The 21,033-nt window shown below is 47.6% G+C and overlaps 1 protein-coding gene across 3 annotated transcripts in view; it reads right to left on the bottom strand.

The window, feature by feature from the left end:
• The window catches only part of NDRG3 (NDRG family member 3), a 63,806-nt gene extending 45,903 nt beyond the window's left edge, over nt 1-17,903 (bottom strand). For all 3 annotated transcript variants that reach the window (XM_054081666.1, XM_054081667.1, XM_054081668.1), the window contains exon 1: nt 17,798-17,903. The gene's annotated coding sequence lies outside the window, so the exon portion shown is untranslated. The remainder of the gene's footprint in view (nt 1-17,797) is intronic.
• Between the last annotated feature and the right edge of the window lie 3,130 nt (nt 17,904-21,033).

Here is a 21,033-nt window from a genome sequence, read left to right as displayed (position 1 = left end):
CAAGCTTAAGAGAGCTCTACATTGCATATCTTAGAGTGGAAATCCATGACACCATGGACACTCCAACTAGGACATGTAGTTATTGTAAACAAAGCCCTGAAGATTTTACTTCTTTCAAAAGCAGCTGAAGATCTCAAAACAAATGATTTAGTTTCAACACTAGTTCTGAAGGAAGCTGACCCATCACATGAGTTTCACACTTAACTCTCCACATTTAGAAAGACTTGGAAAAACAGCTTAATTTCCTATCTCATTCCCTAGAAACCAGCGTGAGAAGAAGAGGACATAACACAAGCAACAGTGAAGGATATCACTGACTACACCAAAATCTAAAACTAATTCCTTGAGTTAGAAGCATTAGGAGGAATTTCCTCAGAACTGTTCATAGTCCTTTCTGCAGGTGAAGATGTCACAACTGAGACATTGCAAGGTTTCGATTTATTGGATCCAAATGCAATCACGGAACAGCATAGGTGGGAAGGGATCTCTGGAGGTCACCTAGCACAACTCCTCCAATCAGGAGGATTTTCTAAGCTGGATCAAGGTGCTCAGGGCCTTACAGATCTGAAAATCTCCAGGGACGTAGATTCCAGCATTACACACCCCCTTCATCACACAAAGGGTTTCCTTTTATCCTATAGGAATTTCTCTTGCTGCAAGTGGAAGACACACGTATAGCAATGAGACTTTTAACCTGAAAATATCACCAGACCAGAATCAAAAAGAAAAATGAAAATCCAAAAGCAGGGACTGTTACAGCTACACATCAGCACTACCCAAAACCTCCCTTCCTAAAAGCGTTTAATAATGAATAATGACTCAAATCACATCTTCACATTAAAGGAGCATAAATTCATCTCCTGGTAGATCTTTCAAGGCAGATGTTAATATGTCAAAATAACAGGTTTAATATTAAATTGATCCCTATGCCTGAGAGCTATTCAATACTTTCCCAAAGAAGAGCATATGAAGACATGCAGAGGTCTGTAACTGTCTGTTGCAGCTCAAGAGAAAATGCCCAGGAAACAGCAAAAGAACAGCACCAAGTGATACTCCATCCTTGCTTGCACAACCACGTGTAATTCAGCTGTGTCCCCGTCTCTTGTGGGTCCTGCAGAAGCTATTGGCCAGCTTGCCAACACTCATCTGGAGAAAGATTATCAAATAGTTTTGCCTCGGTTCAGTATTTCGTTCCTGTCTCCTGCACATTTCTCCCATGTTAACTTTTAAGCAGAGCTTAAAGACATTGCTGATGCAGTCAGCAGATGTCTCAGAAACAAAATGAGAGCCCTAGTTAGTTCTGCATTGATTTTATTCACACCAGTATTACTTTTTTCCCCTCTCTCTCCAAGCTTCATTGCGTTATCCATTTGGAAAACAGCAGATATATTTACCTACTGCATGTCCAACATTGCTGTAAATTCCAAAGAAACCGTCTGAAGAGGTTTAAAATGCTCAGAAGAAGGGTGGTCATTATCATAAAGTGTAATTAAGACATGTTAGTCAGGTGAATTGTGGTACCAACATACGCCAGCCCCAATTCTAAAGAATATCATATTAGTTTAAACCACTGTCATGGAACTGAAGTGCAGAGTCTTCTGAGCCTCCTCCACAGTGACCGAAGCTAATGAGTTTGAGCTGCCTCGTGGAGAGGCACTCACGGAGCACAATACAATTAGGTATCTGTTCAGCCCCAGTAATCCAATTACTCTGGATCATACGTAATACATTAAAACTAAAATAATAACCCACCTTGCCACGGAATATTCCCTTCCCGTTTCAAGAGCCTGACTCCACCTTGGAATCATCATCCACTGATGCTCTGCACACTTTCCAGAGATTCCAGTGGAGGGGTTATCAAGGCAACACCAACACCACTCCTCTGCCTACTCTTTCAACCTCCCAATATCTCAAGGATTTGCAGACCGAGGTAACATTTTTATTTAATTAGCTGGCAATAACAATCATTTGTGACCTAGAGCCCTTCTCCAGGTAAGGAGCAGATATCAAACAGGAAGAAAATTCAAAGCACAATTCACCTGAGCAGTCTACGAGCTTAAGCAATATCTCTCTTTACAATTAAGTAAAGAAAGCTTTAGGAAGGTGCTCTGAATCGGCCTAAAATGGGAAGAAATTAATTTCATAGAATCATAGAATCCTAGGATGGTTTGAGTCAGAAGGAACCTCAAAGCCCATCCAGTCCCACACCCCTGCCATGGGCAGGGACACCTCCCATCGGATCCGGTTGCTCCAAGCCCCATCCAACCTGGCCTGGAACACCTCCAGGGATGGGGCAGCCACCACTGCTCTGGGCAACCTGGGCCGGGGCCTCCCCACCCTCTCAGCAAAACATTTCTCCCTAAGATCTCTGACCTCAATGTCCCCTCTTTCATCTGAAAACTGTTCCCCCTTGTCCTATCCCTGCACTCCCTGATCAAGAGCCCCTCCCCAGCTTTCCTGGAGCCTCTTTCAGGACTGGAAGCTGCCCTAAGGGTCTCCCCGGTGCTTTCTCTTCTCCAGGTTGAACAACCCCAACTCTCTCAGCCTGTCCTTGGATGGGAGGTGCTCCAGCCCTCGGATCATCTCCGTGTCCTCCTCTGGACTTGCTCCAACAGCTCCTTGTCCTTCCTGTGCTCAGGACTCCAGAACTGGATGCAGGGTTCCAGGTGGGGTCTCACCAGAGCGGAGCAGAGGGGCAGAATCCCCTCCCTGGTCCTGCTGGTCCCACTGCTTTGGATGCAGCCCAGGATGCGGTTGGGTTTCTGGGCTGTGAGCACATGTTTCTGGCTCATTTTTGTCAATGAATATGTGAACACAACAAACCACAGTTAAAAAACCACAAATAAGCAGCACTTGTACACTGGACCCATGTCCAGCTTCTGTGAATCCAAAACCTCCTTCAGTCTGTCCTTTTCTAAATCCCAAAATAACACTGCTGCCACTGGTGCTGCATTATTTCAGTAGCAGCTGAAGGTGGAACTCCCTACCGCAACTGTAAGAATACGCCTCCACCCCCACCCACTGTCAGACGAAGAGGATACTTTACCTCTTGCTGTCTCGGAAGTTTCACTATTCCAAAACCAATCCCAAGACACCAAGCACAAGGCTGGGCTGTATCTCCTGATCTATACAAGCTCTATGTGCCTTTTTCAGGTATTTCCACCAGAACACTTTGGTGAGAAGTTGCTCTGATTTTGCCCAATGAAAAATGATCAGAGGGGCTGTTTGAGCCTGCCAGGCTTCATATCCCTGCTCCAGCATTTGAAAGGATTTCTCTTATGAACAGAGCTCAGAGCTAAGCTTTCAAAGCTCTGCAAACAGCATTCCAATGAAGTGTTAACTGCAGAATAAATCAGCCTAAATCCAGGGAATTGTTCCCGCAGATTAAAACCTCAACACCAAAGTGAAAGGATGTCCTGCTCCCACTTTATAAATATCTCGGTTTTTTTTGAGCTTGCCACCCGCTTTCATTCGGTGATCTGAGTCCTTTCATTGGAAGAGACAGTAAATAACGGGTTCACGTACACTCCATCCTGCTAAGGCTTTATATGCTTCCACCTTATCCTCTTCAAAGGCATCTTTCCGAGACGTAATAGTTTTGATCTATTTATCATTCTCTACAAGGAACTCACTTCACACCTTTGATCATTCTTGCCAGTCCTTTCAGGATCTATCCCAGTTTCACTGGGTGAAGAGACGAGGGAGCCTTAAAGGGGGCTCCAGGAAAGCTGGGGAGGGCATCAAGGAGTGCAGGGACAGGACATGGGGGAATGGTTGTCAGCTGAAAGAGGGGAGATTGAGATGAGATCTCAAGGAGAAATGCTTTCCAGTGAGGGTGGGGAGGCCCTGGCCCAGGTTGCCCAGAGCAGAGATGGCTGCCCCATCCCTGGAGGTGTTCCAGGCCAGGCTGGATGGGGCTTGGAGCAACCGGATCCAGTGGGAGGTGTCTGTGCCAATGGCAGGGGAGTGGAAGCAGATGATGGGCTTTGAGGTCCCTTCCAGCCCACAGCAACTTGTGATTCTACGAGCCCAGTGCTCACGCAGCATTACCCAGGCACACAGAGGGGTTTACCCAGCAGTCCATCTCCTAGCTTGATCACTGCTATTTTTCCACAAGCATCTAGGCTTCAATTTGTTTTTCCAAACACTGAGATAATATTTTGATAGGCCTGCCTATTATACCCCCAAGTTTCCTCTGTGACAGAAAAGCCAATCGAGAGCTCATCATTGCACGCTTACAGCGAGGGCTGTTCTCCAGATGCATTATTCCCTACGCTGAGTTTAAAACACTGTTTCATCATCAGTGCCACAGGATTTTGCCGTGTTTCCTCAAAGTTAACTCCTCCATTTACCAACATAAATTTAATTTTTTATCAATAATCAAATATCATTGCCTCTCTTCCACACGTTTTTCTAACTTTGACTTCACTCTGCTTTTGGCCTCTGTGTTATTCCTTGGCAACGGCTGACATGGTGAGAACACTGTACTAAAAAGAGCTTCCTTCTGCGTGATTTACAGATGTGCTGGGTTTGGGTGGAACAGGGTTCATGTTCTTCACAGTAGCGATACTGGAGTGTGTGCGGATTTGAGCAGAGAACAGGGCTGATAACACAGCGATGTTTCAGTCGCTGCTGAGCAGCGCTCGCACAGCACGAATGCCTTTCCCACTCCATCCCACCAGCGTGTGCTGGGGTACACAGGGAGCTGGGAGGGGACACAGCCGGGGCAGCTGATCCCAGTGACCCAAGGGATATTCCAGACCATGGAGCTGGGGGAAGAAGGAGGGAGGGGGGAAATGTTTGGAGTAATGGTGTTTGTCTTCCCAAGTAACCATTATGCGTGATGGAATCTGGCTTTCCTGGGGGCAGCTGAACACTCACCTGCCCATGGGAAGTGCTGAATGGATTCCTTGTTTTGCTTTGCTTGTGGATTTTGCTTTCCCTGTTAGACTGCCCTCATTTCAACCCATGAGTTTTCCCACTTTCACTTTTCCACTTACTCTCCCCCATCCCTCTGGGGGCAGTGAGGGAGCAGCCACGTGGGGCTTGGTTGCCAGCTGGGGTAAAACCAACAGGTAAATTATTACTGGATGTCCCAATAGTCCTCATGCTCTCAAAAATACCAGTTACTCTTTATTCACCCTCTCTGCCAACCGTGCTTCCATAAAGTTATATTACTTCCTTTTGCCCTCCAAGTGGCTCACTTCCAAGGTGTAAAGCCCTAAACTTTTTAATGTCTCCTCTTTCTCCTCATTCCATGCCTTTCCTCTCTCACCACCTTTTTCTTCCTTTTCTAGTTCTCTAAGAAGAATCTGTGAGAATAATTATGTGATAATGATCCAGTGTGGACTGAGTCTAAGATTTTACTGCTCTATAGGATCATTTTTCACACTTTCTCAGTAAACAGAGTTTCTCTTTAGAAATGCTCCTTAATACTCCACATACCTTCACAACCTTATCCACAATGCATTTCTCCTCCCACTACTCCCAGAATTGGAAGTTTTGTTAAAACCAGTTTTTTATTACATAATTTTAAATCTAAGTGGCTCATATTCTTCCCCCTTGATCTCACGTTGACCTAATTTTTTTTTTTCTAATTAGCCCTTTTATGTACATTTTCTGCCTTTGTGTGTGAGCCACGTTAGGGCAGTGCAAACAGAGGAAAGTGTCCATCCAGTGCAGCAGTGGAGAAGTCCTGTAGTCTTCGACTTGTTTGAGAGCATCGATCAAAAGAAGGACACAGTGGGAATCACTACAGGCTCAGGTGTTCATTTCTTTTCAAAACAACGTGTTGATCTGATTTAGTTTCAATAGTTCCTCCTAACCTATTTTTAAGCTGCACTCCTGTTTTCTTGGACTCTACAGATAATGCTTCTTATGGCATTATTATTCAGCACAGTCAAGTCAGAAGAGATCAGTTTGATTCACCTCCTGACCCTTCAGCCTAGCACAAAGTAATGAATTCTCTGTATAATTTCTTCACCAAGCCACGCATGCCGGGATTGAGTGGGGCTCTTTGGAGTCAGCACTGAATAACTTTCCATTTAATGAAGAGATCAACACTTGCCATTGCAGCCTGATGCACTGGCACTTGATACACTCCTCCTGTTAAATACCCACCCCAGGCAGAGTTTAAATAGTTGGAGTTTTGCTCAAATCAAGCTGTAATCAGAGGAGAAACAGGGCAAGAGATAAGAACACCACAGCCACCTCCCCTGTGATGACTGTACAGCCAGTCTGGAGTAAAACAGAGACAAACCAGCACCATTGCCCTGCAGACACTGAAAGCTGTTTTCTATCTTTTATTATCCAATCACCAGCAATAAAAGGCGTTGCTCTTCAGCCAGCCACCGTGTAAGAAAGACAGCACAGCATTACTCAGCCAAGCTCTGTACCAACCCCGTGTCAATGGCACTCCCCACACCATCTCAATGCAGGTGTGCAGAGGCAGCAGCCGGTTTGAGATGGGACTGCTCATCCCTTAAAAATGAGTATAGAGCTATGCCAGTAAAAAAATTATGGAACTTTCTAAGAGCTGCACAGAAACCATTGCAGTCCTTGTCTGTTTGGCCAGATAAGAGAAAGAGATTCCATTCCTGCTGCAACTGCACTCAGAAGCTTGGAGGCATCAGAGCTCCCGAGCAGCCCTGTGAGCTCAGCACCTCTGCCCCCCACACGTTGGCTGTTGCTGATCCTTTTATTCACACCCATGCCTGAACCGTGCTGAAGGGATGAAGAGGCAAAGATGCAGAACCTGTCCCTTGATTTATGGAAAGTTGAGGACCAGCCTCAAAATCGAAGGCCCCAGAGCAAGAAAAGAGATTTGGAGTCACTCTGCTGGAAGGCCCTGGTGTTCTCCTGAAAATGTAAAAGAAAATTGGAGTCTAGTGATTTATTATAGGACAAAAATACTTCAGTCTTCACTAAAGGAAGCGTTTCAACATCAGGATTGAAACCCTGTGAGCCTCTCCTTGTGGAAAGCTTCGAGAGCACTAAGACTGCATTCACTGAAACCATTTTTAGGCTAACAAGGTGACTGACGATGGCTCCTATATCAGCAGTTCACTTTAACGTAGAGATGTGATAAAAATAGCAGCCTAAGTGCCATGTTTACAGTCAATCCCCATCCAAAGTGATGTCTAAAGGCTAGAGATCTGAGAAAACATTAACACATCACATCAAAGAAATCAAACTACAGAAAAACAAGATACCCGCGTTACGACACTTCTCAGATCAGGCATTTAATGCTTAGGTCAGGAATGAAGCTTTCTGGGGCGTATGTGTCCAGCCATTTCAATCTTTTTCCCCAACAACTACTGCCTACCAATCAGAGAACGCACAGAGATTTATATTCTGGAGATCTCTATACAAGGCTGAATAATATTTCTGCCCCAACACTTCTTATTTTATGAAAATGACGTACTGACAGTATTTCTCCTGCCTTTACATAAAGCCTTAAATTCATATCCCTATTCTACTATGAATTTTGTCCAAGGTTCCTACACCACACAATGAACTATGTTCTATTTCTTGATTTCTCCTTTTCTTAAAGGGAGCACAAGCTGCTCTGGCTGTTTTATTGCTTCCATTGTTAAGAAACTGCTGCCTTTATTAAAGAAGAATGAAGCGATTAAAGTCAAGGGGGGGGGGGGGGAGCAGTTATCTTTTGAAAGGCTATAGGAAAAGCCTCCACTGCCCTTCTACTACTGACAAAAAAAAGTCTAATGCTCAGTGAACGCCTTCCTCTGTCTGAGAAATCCTGAGCAACGCAATTAGAAACGCTGGCATGTGAAGGCTGCCTCATGCTTCTGCGACCTCAATAAAACAGTTTTTAAATGAGGTAAAAAAAAGTGAAGTTTTTTTTCCAGCCCAGCCCAGCCCAGTCTCTTGGGACAGATGAGGAGAGCATCTCAGCACCCACGCCGCAGCATCCCTGCACCCAGCAGTCCCACTGGAAGCACGGTGCTCACAGCGGAGCTGAGGACGCTGTTTGCAGCTCGGCTGCAGGCAGCACCAGCACTCAGCTCACAGTCCTTACCAAAGGCATCTTCTGCTCTGCCTCACAGCATTACAAGATACCCAGCCATTCCTCACTATCAAGGTTTCAGTGTCCTCCAAGAACTCTGCTCCCTTTGGGATATCTCGGTTAATAAAAAAAAACAGGACGACAGACTTCTAAGAAGTCTTTAGAGGTCACTGGACTGCCAAGAAAAACTGTGATTAGTGAGGAAATATCATTTTCTAACACCTATAAACACCGCCAAAAATGGAATGCATTCATGTGGAACAGGCACAAGACCACCCTCCTGAGTAACCAACCGGCGAGCTCTGCAAATTGTTTTAAAGACATTTTTATACTGGTGAGAGTGGCAGCATACATATAATTATAGTGGCCCAGAATTACCCTTGAAAACACTTCATTTAGGCAATTACTACCAGGCAGAACAATAAAAGCCATTTCTCACAGCATAAGCTGAATGCCTATCAGAAGGGCTCGATGGTCTCATAACACCAGTGAAGCCCTGGCACCGAAGCTGCGGCTTCCCAGATTTCAAAGGACCACTGAAATACTTGGATACAAGAGTTATGAAACCAATAGTCCTCTATAACAGCATCTGCCAGGCTACCCAAAATTTGGGAATCAGTGCCAACTTTCCTATGCATTTGCAGAGAATTCATGAAGACAACATGGGAGCACACGCCATACGAAATGCACCAATTCATACCCAACATGCGCCAACAGGAGATGAAAAAACAAAATAGCAAAAAGCATTTGGTAGAAGGCTGCGAGAATTCTGCATTCATGTCTAGGTATGACTGGCTCAGGCTGGAGAGGGGTCTGAAGGGCTGTGTGCATCCGTACCCAGTCCAGTCACCTTTACTGGAGGGGGAATAAAATCTCCCATTCACCACCCAAAGTACAGCTGTTTCAGAAAGTGAGGATTTGTTTGGGGAGGAATGGTGTTCCTTATCTCCGCACATCCATCACCAATGCTCTCCAGCAGGCCACCACCAAAGTTCAGAAGAACTAGGATACACCCCCAGGAAATCACGTCCACAAATGTCTCTGACTTCCTTGCAGGTTGGAGGTGGAAACCTGGAACAGTGTCTGAGTGACAGAGAGTGCTGCAGAAAAATCAATCAAAGCAAGGAAAACCTCTGAGCAAGAGCCTGCTCCCTCCGTTAGAGCACATCCAGAGAAACATTAGTCAGCAGTTACTTGCACAAAGCAGTCTGGACACATACCCTCCTACCACGTGCGATACAGCCAGACAAGTGGATATTCAAATACAACAAATAACCTGAGCTCAAGGACAACAAAATCCACCTGGCTTTAAGCCCCATTAGCTCCTTTTTTTAAGGAGCATTCTCCAACTGCAACTGTCACACTCCTAAAGTGCACATAAATTACCCTTTTGGGCGCAGGAACCAGGAGAAATGCCGACAGTTCATACTTTCTAAGATTCAGAATGCTGTTGAAGGGATTAGAGAAACAGCTTTTGTGAGCAAGAGAGACCACACAGACAGTGGGTGCTTCCCGAAGCTTGAACAGAGGCCCCATCCCGGGGAAACATTCAAGGTCAGGCTGGACAGGGCTCTGAGCAACCTGATCTGGTTAAAGATGTCCCTGCTCCTGCAAGGGTTTGGACTGGATGACGTGTAAAGGTCCCTCCCAATCCAAACCATTCTATGACTCACTTGGTGGTGCTTGTGGCTTTTTAGTAGAAGCTCGAAAAAGCTTTGGGATCCCCTGGAATCACAACTTGCCGCAGCTCCTGCTTTGTGTGGTCAGCCCCACGACCGTGTCCAGGAGCAGAACAGCCAGCAGCTCCGAGACCATTTAAAAACAGTTAAAAACATACGGTAAGTGTCCAAAAGGTGAGGAACATCCAGGTATGGCCCAGCTGGTGCAGTGCTTCTGCTTAGCAAGCTCAACAGAATCTCTTAAGCCTTGACTCTCTTCTGGTAGGACCCCACACACACCACCAAGTTTCCAGGCTGAGGTACAGCAGGGTCACATCAGCCCCCGGACTGTCCCTACTCCTTGCTGGGAGGACAGGGACTCTGGGCTCTCCAAAATACCAAACCATTTGAATTTCTTCTTGGGGGCAGAGACGACATGAAGCTCTTCACTACTCTTTAGTATAGCCAAATCAACAACCTCCTCTGTGCTTTTGTATTCGGTCTGCTGGGAAACTCCATCCCTTTCTGCAATTTAGACATTTGTGTTGAAATCTTCACAATGGTGGGCCAGGCACTGTAAGACTGCAGCTGACGGTCCTAGATTGCTCTGTGCTGACTCCTCTGTCACAACCCTTTGATTCCATGGCAGAGTGGAGAGAACAAGTGTGGTACCAAACACTATAAAATGACAAATGCCCGGGAGATGCTACAACCCAACAGTTGCTGACTGACACTGGAGCACAAGGTCTCACCAAGGAGACATCTTGATGGACAATCTTTTAAACAATTCCTCCTTCCTTTGGTTTCTTTTAACACCATTACGGCAGGTTTACCGTTTGCTTTATATGGGTATTACATAGTATAAAATCCTGAAGAACAATACACCTCCTCTTAAAGCACTGTCCTTGCTGCCAACCAGAAGCAAGCAGACCTGTGGTCCCACAGATTAGCTCCCAGCTCCAAGGTATTCCCAGACTCCCCACCACCCTGACATCATCACAGCACAACTGTGGAGACAGCACTCATCTTTGTGGAGACAGAGACCATTTACTGCCAGGTGAGCTGGCAAATTATTTGATTTATTAGCCAAACATGAACTGGATGTAATACCTGCAGGTGTTCCACCCACTTACTGCTGTAAGTAACGAAAGCATAGAGGGCATACAAGCATTCTTACTGAATTATTTTTTTAAGAATTAATCTTTCCAATCAACAACTTATCTTAAAACACAAGGAAAGTATAGCTTAGTTCTGTGGCTGAGCTAATCCATGTGCAGATTCTTACCAAGCCCCCTGTCTTTCTCTCTCAGCCCATGGACAAGGCTTGACTGGATTGTAAAATGACAAAAGATCTCCCCCGGCTTTACTGAGGGCCATGAGAAATATGTTTGGTAACCTTTCCACCCAAGCATAAGGAAAAAGCTCAACTTGTAATGAGAACCAAGTCAGAATGAACTACTGAAAGAGGGGAGATTGAGATGAGATCTCAGGAAGAAATGTTTTCCTGTGAGAGTGGGAAGGCCCTGGCCCAGGTTGCCCAGAGGAGTCATGGCTGCCCCATTCTTGGAGGTGTTTCCAGGCTGGATCGGGCTTGGAGCAACCAAATCCAGTGGGAGGTGTCCCTGCCCAAGGTAGGGGGTTTAGAACTGGATGGGCTTTGAGGTCCCTTCCAACTCAAACCACTTCATTATTCTGTGACTCTATGATACATAAGCAAATCAGCAAAGGTAGAATACCATCCAATGATTAAAAATGCCTATTTATGAAGTGATGAATGTGTGTTGGCTCAACACCCCCAACGCAGTTCTATTTGCCCCTGCCATGGCTGGAGAGGTGAACATGCAGCACCTAAACTGACAGCACAGAGAAGCAGATTTAAACCCCTCCCCAAGCTCCCATCTTCTACAATCTGAAAAATAAAACACAGAACCACATACAAGCCCTCATTTTCTGGAAGGAAACACACCAATCCAAGTCATATAACCATATAATTATGCAAATCCAGTTTTTCTTTTTGCCTATCCAAAGGTAGAAACACCTACACAAACTGAAAAACCCAGACCACCGTGGACAAGCAATACATTTCAAATCTACCACAGCCAAAAGGAACTGTTAGAAACAGAGGCAGCTGACTTCAGTTCTTCACTCAACAACAAGAAGAAAAGCCCTCAGCAGAGAACTGTCATGATGTATGACAACAGAACTGGTGAATCTGGAGATGAATTTTCAAGAGCACACCTGAAAATCCTGTTCAGTGATCAGAATTTTCATTAAAGATTTACACCCTTTGTATTTAGGAAACTTTGAACATACACAAATCCCAAATAATTCTAGCATTTACAAAACATTTCAAGAGCATCAGCAGCAAAATTTGTGCATTTCCAGTTACTTATTTTTGAAATATTTATGATGATTAATGAATTAGAATGAAGTCCATACATAGGATTAAAAGTAATACTAGATCTCTATTAATTTACATAATGCACTAAAACCTCTCCTTATTCAGTGCCTTTAAGGAATTCCAGATATTAACCCACGGTTGGATTGTTTTTCTGCCTCAGCACAGTGAAAACATCCAAGCAGCAGTCACAGAACCAATCAAATTAGGACCAAGGTGCAATTGGTGCACTAGCTCACTCTAATCTAACCACAGCAGCAAATGCACTTTGGAACAAGTGCAAGTCTGTGCTCAGACACTGATGCTGCCTTCAGTCTAGACTTGAATCGAGCCTCTAAAGTCATCAACTCCAGCAGCAGTGAGCACAGAAATGTGCACTTACCCAACTGAATTAGCTCTAATTAAATCCTCGCATTTGTACATTATCAGTACAGCAACACTGAATCAGCATTAACGTATGATTTGTTGGGTTCATTTCCAGCCAGATCTGTTTCCAGACTGGATCCACGGCACAGCAGCAGGAGCGCTGGAGGGGAGCGGCAGGCAGGGCTGCGAGGACAGGCAGGATCTCTCCGCTAGCATGGGAGTTCATGGGCACATGTTTATAGCGGTGATGGAACTGCAACACAAGGTAACATCCAGATATCACAGACAGAACTTCGTCAGACTGGAAGAATAAATGGGAAAGCCCTCATTAGGACTAGTAACTAGCTGAAAACAGATGACAGAGAGTAGGCATTAATGGCCAATTTTCCCAGGGAGAGAGACTGCCAGGAGCCTTTTGCTGTGCTCGGCTATACCCTGTATTGATAAACGATCCAGAAAAGGGGGCAAGGAGCAGAGTGAAAGTCTCCTGAGGATATCAGCTATTCTGATAGCAAAGAGAAGGGCTGACTGAAGACATGCAGAAAAGCCCTATGAGACTGAATCACAGGGAAATGAAATAATAGATAAAATTCAGTGCAAATAAAGTCAGTCTGAAGAAAAATGATGCTAATTTCACACAGAGAGTGATGTGCTTCAAACTGATCGTTAACATTCAGAAAGTCCTGCTGGAGTCATGACAGACTGATAAAAGCATCAGCTCACAGCCATTCAACACACAAAAAATAAACCTAAGGTCAGGAAATTTTAATCAAACCACCATATAAAGCTATGGAATGTCTGCAGCTTAAATTGTAGATGCAGTGTCTGCTTCTTCATTTCCAGAGGACATAACAGAAGGAGAAAGCATTTTTTGAAAGGAAACAAGGTTTGAAAAGATGAAAAATGAGGAATAATCAATTAGGCTCGGGTTCTTCTGCCTGGAAACAGATCACTGCAGTGCCACAGGACAGTAGCCTATAAAATGATCGGTTGCATGGAAGAGGTAAATAGACATCAGTTGTTCACTGTTTCCAAACAATACAAAAGCCAAGAGATAGGAAATGAAGCCAGCAGCCGTCCAGTTCAAAAGAAAGCAAGCAGAGGCAGTCAGCACCCACAACATCACTCTGTGCTCTAGAAGATCTCCCCTGAGACAAGGCAGAGCTGGGCATTAAATGGACCGGAGACAGGGCACATCCACAGAAGACCAATACATTAGCCATTAAAAAAATAAATGCAAACAACATCTGCCTCTTGTCATCCTACAGCTGAGGAGAGAAAAGAGGGCTATCAGACAGAGGTTTATATAATTTGTCCTGACCTTTTGCTCTTCCCTTTTTGGTCATAGTTAGGAAAGAACAGCAGACTCGATGATTCCACCTGATTGTACAGCTGTTCTGACACTGCAAAAATCAATTCCATCTCTGGTGCTCCTCAGCCCTTTTTTGAACTCACCCAACTTGCTTACCTGGCAAAAGCTGATCTTCTGGGGAGACGGGGGACACAGCAGGGCTGGATCAGTGCCCTGCTTATTTCGCAAACTGAACTGGTTCAGGAAAACATCCAGTAAAGGCTGGATGTGGTACAAGACAAAGCAAGAACAGGACCAGCCCTTTTGCATGCCAGCCAGCCATCAGATCAGTTTAAGACGTAGCACGCAGCTTCACCACCGCAGAGGAAAAGGAAGCAGCAGATTGCCTGTATCCTCTGTTTGAACACACGGAGAAAAGCCACAACTCCAGGTCTCGGTGGGGGGGAAGCCAGTTTCACATTTTTAATCCATCTGGTAATTACAACGAGAGCCTGATTTATACACAACTGAACAGTAAAGGTTACTTTAAAATTAAACATCACATTTACAACCTTCACTGTATTTACACTGCGTAAAGTAAGGAACACCCCATTGGCGAACTAAAACTCGATGTAAACACAGAAATGCATCCAAGTCTGGTAAGGATGACGGCCAAGTGGAAACAAAGCAATTCCTTCCTATGCTTCTCACAGCGCCAATGTGATCATGGCATTAAATGGTGCTACCTCTAGTCACAGGAATCAAGGGGATATGACCAGACAGGAAAAGGTGAATAATCAATAAGAATGTGTTATTAAAAGTCCAACAAGTGCCACTTACAATTCAGAATTTCTGAGAACAGAACTGAAGACCAAGTGAGATTATTAAAATCTCTCATCAACTTGATTCGCACAGCAGAGGGCACAGTCATCCAGTCCTTCCCATGGCTGGACCAAATTACAACCGCTTTGCTTAATAACTGACCTCATCTGTCCAGAAAATGGAGAATTCTTGGGGAAAAGCAATACAGAATTTTATTATCTTTCCCAAAACACATTCATATGACAATGAGACCACTAAGATGCATCAAGACACGTATCAGGAGCATTTTCTTCAATATTACACAGAGAAACAGCAGCAAAATACTCCTCAGTTCTCCTTTAACTCAGGGATTGAATCAGGCTGTAATAATTACAGACACAAAAAGTCTTAACCAGCACTGAGCAACTATCCAACACAAGGCTTAAGAGTCATCAGCAGCAAAGGCTTATTTACTGGTACCCAGATACAGCCGGCAGATGAGGAGCACAGATAAGCCCTGATAATGGAGGGTTATGGTGTCAGCACTGCCTACAGAAATAGAACTCCCTGAGTGCTCGGCTTCACCTTCCCAGAAGCAACAGTGGCAGCAAACCAGCCGAGCTATTACTTGTGAGAATGACAATTAAATAATTAAAAATTAAAAGCCCTATTCTGTTACCCATTAAAACCTATGTCTCCTCCCTAAAATTAAAGCTGATTAGCTTTCTCCTGTTTATTTTTTTGTGTGTTTAGATTAAGTAAGGACCACAGTTTTTTGAGCTTCATACTGAAAATAACATACCTATGTATCACTCCTTTGCTCTAACGTTTGCCTTGAGCATGGAACAGAGGAACATTTAGGAAAACTGCCCGAGAAGCACCTCTAAGAACATTTGCCAGTATATTCACAAGGAACCAAAAAATGTCCCATATGCAATTATGCCTCTGAAAGCTAAAGGTACCACTGCACTGATGCTTTCCACTGAAAACCCCTACTGCCACACATGACCAACATGAAATACGAGCTGCAAACAGCAGCACTGGAGGATTTCTGAAGGTGATCTGAAATGACGAAAATGCAAATTAAACAGGTTGGCTCATTTCATTTAGTTTTTCACTTTAGATACAAAATGAGTAGAATCACAGAATGGTTTGAGTTGGAAGGCACCTCAAAGCCCATCCTGTTCCAACTCCCTGCCATGGGCAGGGACACCTCCCTCTGGGTCCAGTTGCTCCAAGCTCCATCCAACCTGGCCTGGAACACCTCCAGGGATGGGGCAGCCACCACTGCTCTGGGCAACCTGGGCCAGGGCCTCCCCATATATAGCTGGGATTATAATTACAGCCTCCAATAACACCGCTTCCAGCAGTTGTTTAATTTTCACTTTAGAACATCCCTAGTTTCTGCATCTGCAACCTCTCCACACAAGCCAAGTATGGCCCACAAAGACTTGCCCTCAAGACAAGTTTCAGTGCCTTGTGTGCCACACACAAACTATGTTTCAAAATCCCAAACAACTAAATGAGATTGGAACAGTCGTTGCCAGCCCTGAGCCCTCTTCACCATCCCAGTCCAAGAACCAATAATCCAACTGAACCCTAGGGCCTGCCTTGCTCCCTCAGGAGTCTCCCCAAGTCCAGTGAGGGGCACGTTTGGTGAGCTCCACTCCCCCACTCCAAGTACACTGTTGTGCTGGAAAAGCTCTACACTGATTTGACACTCAGCTCTTAGACTTCACGTTACCCTTTTGCTTTCCAGCACAGATATAACAGTGCTAAGCACAGCGTGTCAGGCTCCACAGTTCGGAAGACTGTTGGCCTCCTGTTTCTACAGGAAAGGAATGGCAAAACCCCAACATGATCCTATGTGAACTTGGACAGGAGACTCGTGAGCGTGCCCAATGCAAGAAGCAGTGGATTCTTCTCCACTTGTAACTTCCATCTTCTCATCCCCTTGGTATCCAAGCACAAAAACTCTTCTGGGTTTCCCAGATCCAAACCCTCAACACCCAGCAGCCCTTTCCCATTCTCTGGAGCAGACACATATGCTGCCCCAGTGCTGCCCCAGACCTGGACAGAGATCCACATGCTGTGACCATGCTGCATCACAATGCGATCATGCACTGGCTCCAGACTCCTCAGACTTAAAAGGAATCACAAACCAGGCTGGACACCAGACTTGAGAGGGAACACAAACTGGACCGGACACCAGACTTGAGGGGAATCACAAACCAGACCAGATGCCAGACCTGAGAGGAACCATGAACCATCCCAGACACCAGGGTCCACGCTGGAGATGCAGCACCCCAGCCGGCATCCCCAGCATCTCCCGGGCACCCCGTGCCAGCGCCACACAGCATCCCCCGCTCCGTGACACTGTGGTGCCCGTTCTGGTCTTCATAGTGATGTTTTTTAACACAGCGGAAGCACTCAACCTCACTACAGAGTACTGAGCCGCTCGGGACTGGCACTAACACTGACACTGGGTGTTAAAATGGAACATCGACCCAAAGCAATAAAACGAGCCAAGAAAAATCCTGTTAGGGGCGAATCCTTTCCCGTCATGCACTGACAGGGCTGCACTGAATTACAGGAAAACGCCCTGTTTCGGAGTCCAAAGTCAATAACACAGCTGAGAATTCTGAGATCCAAACAGCGCAAAGCAGAGGCAGCGATGGGAGTGAGCAGACAGCCCGAAGCACCTCTGGAAATCCATCTCTGCAACCAAACCCACGACAGTCCCAGGCATTCCCAGTTTTCCTGTTGAATCCCGGTATGACAAGGGTTATTGCCAGTTTCCCCAGTGAATTCCAGTATGATGAGGGATATTCCCGGTTTTCCCAATGAATCCCGGTATGACTAAGGATATTCCTGGTTTTCCCAGTGAATCCCAGTATGACCAGGAACATTCCCAATTTTCCCGGTGAGTCCCAGCACGATCAGGGACATTCCCATTGAATCCCAGTACGACCACGGACACTGCCGGTGGTTTTCCCAGCAAATCCCGGTAAGACCAGGGATATTCCCGGTTTTCCGGGCGAATCCCGGTACGACAAGGAACATTGCCGGTCCCGGGCGGGAGCGGTGCCTTCCTGCGCCTGATCAGAGCCCCCCCCGAGCCCCGGAGGCTCCAGCTCGGGGAGCGCACGCCCCCCCCCCCCCTCCACACCGGGTCCCTCGCGGCCGAACCGCTGCGGGGGGCGGGCGGAGCCCCCGGAGCCCCCGAGCCCCGCGGAGGGGCGCGCGGAGCCGCTCACCTGTGCCGCAGGTGCCTCCGCAGCTCCGGCAGCGGCATGAGGGGCGCGCTGCGCCTGCGCGATGCGCCGTCTGACGCACATGCGCGGCGCCGGGACTACAACTGCGGGCTCTGGCGCCCCCTGCCGGGCGGAGGGTCAGACACCCCCCCAGCCCCGGGCCGGCCCCAGGCGAGAGGCGGTGCCCGTCACAACACGCGGAATAGCTTGATTTAAGCTACGATGAAGCTTCATCCAAGTAGTTTAGTCCTTTGAAAGTCAGGCAGGACGTCCCTCAGAGAGCGGGGTTTCTTTTAGCCAGTGTTTCTCCAGACGCTGTTCGCTCTTTGGGGATGAGAGCGCCTTGTGTTCAGGGGGATCTGTGCTGAACAGAGGGGGCTGCTTCTGGAATCCCCTCTGGTGGGAGTTTTCTCCCTATCCGATAGGCAAGGTCAGGCCGAGCTGGACCCCGGCTCCAAATGATGAGAGTTTGAAGTGTTGCAAAGTTTCATAATGATGTTAAAATTGGACCTTGGAAAGAAATAGAATACGCATAAGATTTCAGGGGAAATCTATCCATCTGCGTGGAAGTGGGAAATCCATTCTGTGGCAGCTCGTGTCTCACCGCACACGATCGATGGGGATCGCTCCTGGTGCTGCCCAGGGCTGATAAAGGGTGCTTCGCTTTCTAAAACTGCAGACCAGGTCCAAGAGAGTTGATTTGCCGACATTTTCGGTGTCACCTCGGTCCCTGTGCCCATTGCTCTTCCTTGGGGTTGTCATCCCAAATGGACAGCCCCATGCCCAAGAGTGTGTGCTCACCTCTACCTCCCACTGCCTTCTTGCCCCTCTCCAATGGAAATTCCTGTTTCCTATGACAGTGTGGCATCCCCAGCACCTCTTGGAGTGCTGGGAGCTGCTCCAGAGACTTCAACACCACCTGTGCCAGGCTCGGTTTGTTTGGATTTCTCTGCAGAGGCAAGACTGGATTCTTGGGGCCAAACCAGCGAGGCGGTCCCTTCCTATTGGAGGTTCAGGCACAGTGCAAGGGTGAGCACTGCGGAGCCCTTCCCTGCCCCTGTTATCCCTTGGTGCCTGTGCCCACTACCCTTCCCTGAGGGCTGCCATCCCAAACACACAGCCTTGCCCCATGCCTGGCCCTTCCCACTGCTCCCCAAGGGCTGTGTGCTCTTCTCTGCCTCATGGTGCCTTCTTGCCCCTCTCCAATGGAAATTCCTGTTTCCCAGGACAGTGCACTATCCCCAGCACCTCTCACAGTGCTGGGAGCCGCTCCAGAGCCTGCAACACCACCTGTGTCGGGCTCCATTTTTTTATCCCTCCAGAGGTGAGGCTGGATTCCTGGTGAGCCAAACCAACGCGCTGTTTCCCTCCCACTCGTGCTTCTGGCACTGAGCAAGAGTGAGCACTGAGCAGCCCTCCCTGGTTCCCGTTATCCCTCCATCCCAGTGTCTGCTGCCTCACTCCAGGCCATGCTGGAATGGACAGCCCTGTGCCCAAGCTGTGTGTGCCCTCCTCTGCTTCTCGCTGCCTTGGTGCCCCTCTCCCATGGAGATACTTGTTTCCCCAGGAAAGTGAGACATCCCCAGCACCTCCTGCAGTGCTGGGAGCCTCTCCAGAGCCTCCAATACCACTTGTGTTAGGCTCGGCTCATTTGGGTTTCCCTCCAGAGGTGAGGCTGGAGTCTTGGTTCCTTCCCACTGTCTATTCCAGCGCTGTGCAAGGGTGAGCACTGGGAACCCTCCCTGGTCACCTTCATCTCTCTGTCCCTGTGCCCACTTGCCTAACACCAGGCCATGCTCCATCCCTGAGGGCCGCCATCCCAAATGGACAGCCCCGTGCTACGCATGCTGCTTCCCAGGCTCTCCGAGAGCTGTGCGCTTTCCTCCACCTCCCACTACCTTCTTGCCCATCTCCAATGGAAATGTTTGTTTCCCAGGATAGTGAGGCATCCCCAGCATCTCTTGCAGTGCTGGGAACGACTCCAGAGCCTACCATACCACCTGTGTCGGGCTCAGTTTGTTTGTTTTTTTCCCTCCAGATGCCGTTTTGGATTCTTGAGAGGCCAAACCAACGTGTGGCTCTGGCACTGAGCGAGAGTGAGTGCTGGGGACCCTCCCCAGTCCCCGTTATCCCTCTGTGCCAGTGCCCGCTGCCCTTCCTCGAGGGCCTCCATCCCTACAGCCAGCCAGGTGCTTCCCACAGCTCCACAGGGTTTCTGCTTTCCTCTGCCCTTGTGCCCCTCTCCCACGGAAATTCCTGGTTCCTGGGACAGTGCTGCATCCCCAGCGCCTCTCGCCTTTCATAGAATGATAGAATCATAGAATCACCAGGTTGGAAAGGACCCACTGGATCATTGAGTCCAACCATTCCTAACACTCCCTTAAACCTTGTCCCTAAGCACTTCATCCACCCGTTCCTTAAACACCTCCAGGGAAGGTGACTCGACCACCTCCCTGGGCAGCTGTTCCAGTGCCTGATGACTCTTTCCATTAAGAATTTTTTTCTGATATCCAGCCTGAACCTCCCCTGGTGGAGCTTCAGGCCATTCCCCCTTGTCCTGTCCTCTGTCACTTGGGAGAAGAAGCCAGAACCCTCCTCTCCACAACCTCCTTTCAGGTAGTTGTAGAGAGCAATAAGGTCTTCCCTCAGCCTCCTCTTCTCCAGGCTAAACAACCCCAGCTCTCTCAGCTGCTCCTCGTAAGACTTTTCCTCCGTAGGGCCCTGCCCCACACATTTAAGGCCAGAGCTGAGCCAGTGCAAACTACCCCCGGAGTGTTCCTGGTAGAGCAGAGTGAGCGGTGCTGGATCACCCTGCGCCTGGGCTCGTCCCACACATCATGGGGTGCCTGGTGCTCCCCTCTCCGCACCCCTGAGCGCAGCCCTTCCTCACATTGCTCCTCTGAGCCGCCCGGTACGCTGACACCTCCCTCAGCACCGCTGCTACTTTATCGCCTTTTCCCACTTCCCTGTTAGGACCAGCAATTTGTCTCTCTCTGCCCAGATAGCTTAACATGGGGCCAGAGCCTTCTCCTCTGCCAGCAGCCCGCTCTTTGAGGTGACATCAGGAGCTGCTCTGCTGGAGAAAGCCCCACTCATGCACTTGTAGGTGTTGGCAGCCTGACCTCCCACCACCAAGACCTAGTACAGGCAATACGGGGAACACACGAGGAGGCATTTTAGGTAAATAACACCCCTGTAGGCAGGCAGACAAGTCCAGCTCTTCAGCCGGTCGGCCACAC

This window comes from Cuculus canorus, chromosome 16, assembly GCF_017976375.1.
Source record: "Cuculus canorus isolate bCucCan1 chromosome 16, bCucCan1.pri, whole genome shotgun sequence".
Taxonomy (NCBI): Eukaryota; Metazoa; Chordata; class Aves; order Cuculiformes; family Cuculidae; genus Cuculus; species Cuculus canorus.
Note: the sequence above shows the minus strand (reverse complement) of the source record. Positions and strands in the feature narration are given on the sequence as shown.